Source organism: Rhipicephalus sanguineus, chromosome 7 (genome assembly GCF_013339695.2).
Source record: "Rhipicephalus sanguineus isolate Rsan-2018 chromosome 7, BIME_Rsan_1.4, whole genome shotgun sequence".
Lineage (NCBI taxonomy): Eukaryota > Metazoa > Arthropoda > Arachnida > Ixodida > Ixodidae > Rhipicephalus > Rhipicephalus sanguineus.
This window is the reverse complement of record NC_051182.1, coordinates 112,378,013-112,385,770: the sequence shown is the minus strand read 5'-3', so window position 1 is coordinate 112,385,770 and position 7,758 is coordinate 112,378,013. Positions and strand designations below refer to the sequence as shown.

Genomic DNA, 7,758 nt, shown 5'->3' with positions numbered 1-7,758 from the left:
GCTATGTATCTAATAATGTCCTCCTCCGTCGCGAATATGTTTTTGTCGCAATGTATAACGACTCCTATGTTATGCTACAATGTATATTCTTTTTTTGTCGAGATAGTAATTATATGGACACTCTCGGCTGAATTTTACCGTCGCCGTCTTGCCCCGGGTTTGTATATGTATGTATATATAAATAAAACTAACAAGAAAAATGAATCAGAAGAACAAACTTTCGAAGCGCGCCACCGGGATTCGACCCTGCAACTCCACGCTCCTCAGAGCGCCACTTTTAACAACTCGGCCACGCGCCACCGGTTGTGCGGAATAATAACGATGAGCTATTTATCACGACCTACTATACTCCAGACCTGCGCAGATGTCCCCTCTCCAGCGCCCACGCTTTAGTTCATACATACTATCGCTAGGGACGTAACCTACGAGCGTTTTGGCGCTAGTCAACACCTGTTCGCTCACGCCATCTTTAACGCTCGTGGTGACGTTTCGCCAGCGCAGAGCACTCATGTCATGTAATTATGCATAAATGCAAAATGCTTCGGAAATACAATACGAAAGCGAATTAAAAGTTCTTTTTGCATTTAAAAGGACACAGATATCCTACACAGTGCAAGTGTACGGCTTTCACGTTAGTCAACCAGCGCGCAGTAAATACTTAACCGCACCGAAGGCTCGCTTGACCCTTGGTCTAAGTTTGCAGAAGCAGTCAGATAATGTCGGCAGTTCGTCACATATACAGGCGTTTTTACTCCAGCGCCGTCCAAACGGTCGCAGAGTAGCTGACGAACAGGTTATAGGAAGCGCCACTTACGGCAGCGGTTGAACGAGAGCGGGGTCGCGCTCTCCCCATAGGACCCCTGCAATCTGGCCAGTCAGGAGTACAGTAGGTCGTGCTATTTATATACACCATTTAACGCTAACGGCACGCAGATCTCGGAGGTGCTTTCGCGTGTGCAGTATCACCCGCAAGATTGCCCGCAGGGTGTGAAGAAGAAAAACGAAGAAGAAGATGTTTTAATGAGGAGAAGGAGGAGAGGTCGGCCTGGAAAGCGGGTTTCTAGCCTGCTACTCCTCACTGGGGTAAGGGGGAAGGGCAAAGAAAGAGAAAGAGGGATGTGTTATGATAGGCGACAATGGTATGGCACAATGAGTCACTGTACACACTGTCTTGCACGGGGACAGGACACGCGCAAAAGTCTTTATGCCGCACATGCTCTAAAGACGAGCATCTAAGCCTGTATCACTGAGAAGTCTCAATAGGCACTTTAAACTTCGTTGGGCCTGGTCTGCATGCTCCCAAGCACCCAAAGGTTCTCCTCCGAAAAGGTCTGGAGTCCAGACGATCTGCGACGCACGTAAGTGATTGTCTTTCGGTCGCGTACTGAGGGCACACGCACAGTATGTGGTGGATAATCTCAGACGTGTGAACACCACTGCAGTTAGGGTTTCGCTCCTGCCCAATCTTGCAAAGGTATCTTCGTGTACACGCAACCCCAGCCGGAATCTATGTAGTGTTTCCTGGTCTCTTCTTAACCAGAATGGAAGCCGAAAAGTACGACCAGAGTCAAGTCAGAAAAGACGTTCTTGGTGATAATTAGGGTCATTCCATAAGCGTGTCATAGATGTTTTCATAGACTCAGAAAACAAAGCGTTGATGACATATCCGGAAAATTGAATTGATAGGACTTCGCCTTAGTGTGCGCCATTTTCGTTTCTGCGTCAGCTTGCTCGTTCCCAGCTATGCCACAGTGACTGGGAATCCATTGCAATGCAACTGTATGCCCGGATTGAGACGCCTCAGTTAACATATTCATTATATCACACACCAGAGGACTGTATGCGGTTCCTTGCTTCATGTAATTGCTGATAAGTGGAAGTGCCGGCTTGGAGTCACAAAATAATGTCCATTTCGCGGGACTCTGTTGTACAATGTAGCGGGCAGCTTGTCGGGCGCCGGTCAGCTCAGCCGCAGTAGACTATGTCCGATGCGCTATCTTGAAGCGTTTCGTGATGCCTATGTGAGGAACCGTGAAAGCTGCTGCTGAGGAGGTCTGCATGACAGACCCATCAGGAAAAATATGTACCATATACTCGTACATATAGGCAATGTACGATAAAGCAAAATGCTTAAGTCCAGCGGTTGGTATTTTTGACTTCTTTGTTATCCCCGGAATCGAGAGTCGCACGATCGGTTTAGGCATCGTCCAGAGAGGTACTCCGGGAGTCGCTTGTGGTGCATATCTTGAGGGCAGCAAATCTTGCTGCGACATCACAGCTTCCGAGTATGCAGCATTGGGCCGTGGGTTAATAATGTCTCGCAGGGTGTGCTTTAAAGCAATGATAGATAGGGTGCCTTGATGTGCGTTTTGCACTAATGATAGATAGGGTGCCTTGATGCGCGTTTTGCACTAATCATAGATAGGGTGCCTTGATGCGCGTTTTGTCCGAAAGGGGGCGCGCACATCGAGGCACACTAATGAAACATTTTGCTTCTCTTTGAAAACTGCCCTTGAGACGTGCACTAAAGAGCGACCCATTTCTCTAACCACACGTGATGTCGAACGGCGGGTAAACAATGCGTCAAACGCCACCGCGCGGCAGGAGGCACGCACTTCACGCGCCGCAGGTTTCAAGAAAACAAGATATATCGAAGAGCGTTGGGTTGTAGCGCGCCGCTCAAAGACGAATAAGTAACTGGGACAGTTAATTCGCGCTCGTCCTGTGTATACCTGTGCCTTCTTTTCGAGCGTCCTTCGTTGTGTTTGAGCAGCGCAGCGCGCTGGAATTGTCTAGGTGTTGTATTTGTTAGTTCGTGGTCATCCTGTGTGTGTTGCTTTCGTCATTCCTTTGGGTTTGACGGGCGTGCTGGAAGCATCGAGCTGCTTGGTGTTCTTCTTGTGACTTTGCAATTTGTTGCTGTCGCATTCATGGCTTCGGCTTTGCGGCGAAACTGTGACTTTTTTCATTTTAATGCACCGCGCCCTACAGCAGACGACGCAAACAAACGTTTTAACAGGGTGAATGTGTCTGTGGAAGTATTTTTCACTGCGTAGACGTAGTGATATTTGCAAGGTTATCATCTTACCTTCACGCGATGCGGGATGGCATATCTAGATAGTACTTTATTGAATCGCATAGCGATTACTGGACGCCGCTGGAACAATTGGGCGCTCCTGCAGTTAGCAACGCAGAAGCTCAGTTTATTGGTGCGACCAACCAAGCTGCTGTAACAAACGAGAACCCCTCAGAAACCAGATATATGGAAGTTTGCTTGTTATTGGACTGATTTCTTAGGTCGAGGATATTCAGGAATGATGTCTCTTGTTACTGTGTATTTGCGCAAAGAATACACAGGCTGGTGGCTTTGTGACTCGTGAATTACAATGCCGATCGGTGCGCTGCACTTCATGAGTTACGATGAACGAAAATTTTAACAAAACATGACGACGTTTTTTTTTTTTTTCAGCAGCGGGACATCGCGGGACCAAGTAATACCAGGCGAGGTTTCACGAGGTCCTGTTACAACTACCGAAGAATGTTTCGCATTCCTTGAATGTTTTTCAACCCTCTCTCTTGAATTGCTTTATATACGACAACACTGCGAATATATACAAGCACGCGGCTGTTAAGGTTGGTGCTTACTCTCTGTAGTCAGCTCAATGAAACTTTGAATTGCAGGAACATGTAGAAGCGACTCCAACGAAAATAAAAAAAACTTAGTGTGGATAAACATACTGTCCTTCACTTAGAGCCGTTTCCCCTGCTTGGGCGTTGTTTTATGCGTCTCCTGGGGACGGAGGCAGCATTGCTCGCGGATACTACCTTCATATCGTTCCCTCGCCGCAATGTCAACGTTCAAAATGGCGGTCCTACTTTTCTCTATGCACTTACGCAGCGTAAACATAAATATGCGCCTGCCGCGCACGTCGTCACAGCCTTCCCACATACTTGTATGCAGAAGCCAGACAAACAGAAGCGCGCGTATACGTAGACGAGATTTCTGAGAAGGAGTTAGATGGAGAAGGGAGGAGGATTATTCTTGCACTAACTTCATGCAACAACACCGGCTACATCTACGTCAGTTGTGCGAGCACCTTAATGCGCAATTTCTAGCTGTAACCGATGCGTAAAGTGTTTGCAGCAATGCACAATTAAATGCCAAGATAATTTAATGTAATACCCTTCAATTCTTCCTGCATTTTTATTCATTTTGGCATGAGTAAACTTCGTCACCTCAGCTTTAGTTTATTATCATCTTTCGCACTGCGACACGAACAGCCACAGCGCCAGCGCTAGCGAAAGAGCCTCGAGCCTTTCTCTTCGAGCATTGCCTGGTGATGAGTCGTTTCTGAGGTCCTATGTTACAAACCGCTTGACTCATATTTCTTTCTCTCGAGCCCTTGTAAACACTACGATTCATCAACGCAATGACAACCATGTGATTGTGAATCTTGAGGGCGAACAATAATGCCCTGCGGCTTTGCAGCTACCATGTCGAGTAAAAATACGTATAAAGTCATAACATCTCTCCAAGCAGTTGCTGTGTAATACGGGATTGTTCTCTTTCATTGCTGCAACTGTTTTTTGTTCCTGTTTACATGTCAACAAAGCGGAAATCTATTTTCCTCATCAATCCAATGCTATCTTTCAACAACAATGTTTTGCCCCTCATCTATTCAAGCTATTTTTCCACAGCAATATTCTGTCCTGCATAAACATCCAGTTATATCTCGTTGTTCGTATGCTGCTTTTTTTGGCCGTAATAAACCATTAGTATTCAAGCCAACAGAAGCACGCTTCGCACAAGTGAACATCGCAAGAAACGATCTTCTAGGAGTATATAGCTCATTACACTTGATGACGTCTCAGCGAAAAACCACCCCCAAAACCACCGACACATTCTCGTTTGTAGCACATATTATATCGTTTATACGACTATTTTTCACACACCTCAATCACGTGATTACTATGGTTCTGATATGCACCTAATTGGAACGACATATAAAACAGAATATCTATAATCAGCAGCAAATCAGCAAAGCACTACCTTCTGGTTCTAGCAATAAACCTGAGTCAACTTGGCTCGCAGTCATGTGAGGACCGCTGTAGAGCTTCAGATACCGCGACGACAGCATTTCCTATGTACTGCAGCGTTTTTTCTTTTGCATATTTTCGAGGAGAGGTACCAGTAAGCAGTGTTTTGGCTGCATCTTCTGTCGAGTGTATCGAACAAAAAAGTCACAATTTCGCGTTAAGGGTGAATCAATGAATGCGATAGCAAGAAATTGGAATGTCACTGAAAGAACGGCATGCAGCTAGACACTTGCTGCACGCTGCTCAAGCACAGAGGATGCAAGAAAAGAGAACACGAGGCGAGTTTGAACGAACAACTGTCACAGCTAGAGAGTTGCAGCGCTCCCCAAAGACAAAGAAGGACGTACAAAATGAACCCTCAGGTATACATTGGACAAGGCCGAACTGACACAGTTGTTAAATCAACTAGCCCCTACTTTGGCTCTTCTAGCTACAGCTCACTCCTTTCGAAAATGCGGCCGCTACAGCAATCAAAATGACCTTCCTGCGGTCTATGGCTTGAACGCAAACTTTGCGGTGAAAGCACAAGATATACAAACTCCCCCTCAAAAGTTAAGCGTGCGGGCACGGTCGACCACGGCCTGTATGTCAAAGCGCATCCCATCTTCAGCGAACCACTAGAGAGATTTAGAATTGGGGACCCAACAAATTGGCGATCCCTTAGGCACATGCGCAGAACGCAAGCCACTCTCGGACTCTTGCGCTCGCGTTGTCCCAAGACTCTGTAATGTCTTCCTTTGTGCGGCGAAGACAACCGGGGAGCGCGCGACCTCAACAGGAGAACATAAAGACGGCGATTGGCAGTGGCACGTGAAGCCATGGCTCGCGTTCCCTGCTGGCGTCGATTCCGGTCACTAAAGCAAAACTTCATTTGGGTCTAGTTGGTACATATTCCTGAGGCTAAAATTCTTTGTCCTTCTTACATCTTCTTGACTTCTTTGTCCCTACACCTGTATGAATATGATTTCAAGTCTTCGTGTATTTAATACGCTATCAGCCTTGTTACACGTTTAGGTTTAGAGGTACTGTTGTGTGCGCATGTGTGGTAAAGATGCCTTGGGCTTATATATGCATTGGAGTATGAAAGAATAATGCAGTTGCTATTCAGCGCTTGTGTCGTACGTTTCTTATCGTCGCGGGTGTATTGTGCGCTCGCTCTGCAAGTTTAGCCCCATGATTCTCGTCATGGTGTACGATATATACCGTGACTCTGGTTCAGCCGTCTCGTTTCTACCCTCCTGTGGCATAAGCCTTCAAGAGCGAAATCCTACGCTCTAGCTCGCGCCACCACTAGCCAGGGGATGCTCTTCTTTTCCCCTGCCCGACTGGCTACGAGTGGCGCGACGCTACAACCTCAAAATGAAAAACTAGGGTGGGTGTCCAGCGATACGACGCAAACACAGCGCGTGTAACGATACAGCATGGCTCACGTATCACCTAATTTCCATTTCGCCGCGTGTGGCGTCCCGTGAGTTTCACCCAACGCCGCGTGCGTTTGTATTCTGCCTATAGTATCCTGGGAAACAAATGACGCATGGCGTAATTGTCTGAGGCAGAACGCTGCGGAGAGAGGGGTCCCAGGTTCGAATCCCCGGTGGTGCTCTTCTGAATTTCTTTCTTCTAGATTATTTGTATTTGTGGCTTTTATATATATATACATGCATGTACATGTCCGGGACGTCACGACGACGGGGACGGCAAGATGCGCCGAGAGTGTCCGTATAATTGCTGTCGCAATAAAAATAAACGAGTCTCGGTAATTTTCATGTTGCGATTACACATGTAACGCGAGAAACAAATGTAGAATTCGAAACTCACGGGAAAGCGTTGAGGTAGCTGTACACAGGCACAAAAAGGACAAGTGCTGCACTCATAGACTTCCCAGTTCCCCTTCTATAAAGCAGATGTCTCTCTTGACCATAGGTCCGCCTGCGTATTTGGCTTTGCGCGTTCTGAAGCACCTCCAGGTCCGATGATCAAGGTTTACCTGGTTTCACTTTCTGGCAGCTCCTGTGATGTAAGCTAACCGTATGTGGCCCCGCTGTTTGGAAGTGTTGAGTGCATTTGGACATTCACAGCGGTGCGCGTTCGCAGCGTAGAGTCTCTAGCTCCTGCGCTACGCGCTTGATGTTTCGCAGTTGGCCGCCTCTACCAGTGAAAGACACGTTTACTCTATGCGTTCTTTTCGTGCGTCCTTCTTTGTGTTTGAGCAGCGCGCTGCAAGTGTCAAGCTGTGGCAGTTGTTAGTTCGCACTCGCCTTGTGTGTTTTCTTTTCCTGCCTCCTTAGTGCTTGAGCAGCGCGCAGTATGTTTCAAGCTGCTTGCCGTTCTTCCTGTGACATTCCAATTTCTCGCAATCGCATTCATTGCTTCGCCCTTCAGGCGAACTTGATTCCTTTATCGTGTACGTTAGCTGTTTCTTGGGTGACATGTGGTTGTGGAGACCAAGTGCTGAACTGCTTCTTAATGCCCTGGCAAATGTCACTTTCACTTTCTCTGCATTACCATTCTCTCATATTTTTTGTACTATGCTTAAAAAAAAGCATCTATGGTGAGATGATGACCGACGTTTAGAGCTTGGGGCTAAGAAGAACCATCATTAACCCATTAGCGCCCAGCGTACATTACAAAGTACACTTCATTTTTTTTTTTGGAATAGAA

General features: G+C 46.9%; 1 protein-coding gene across 1 annotated transcript in view; it reads right to left on the bottom strand.

The window, feature by feature from the left end:
• LOC119398940 (uncharacterized) overlaps nt 1–7,758 on the bottom strand; it is a 495,264-nt gene that overhangs the window by 198,224 nt on the left and 289,282 nt on the right. The window lies entirely within an intron of this gene.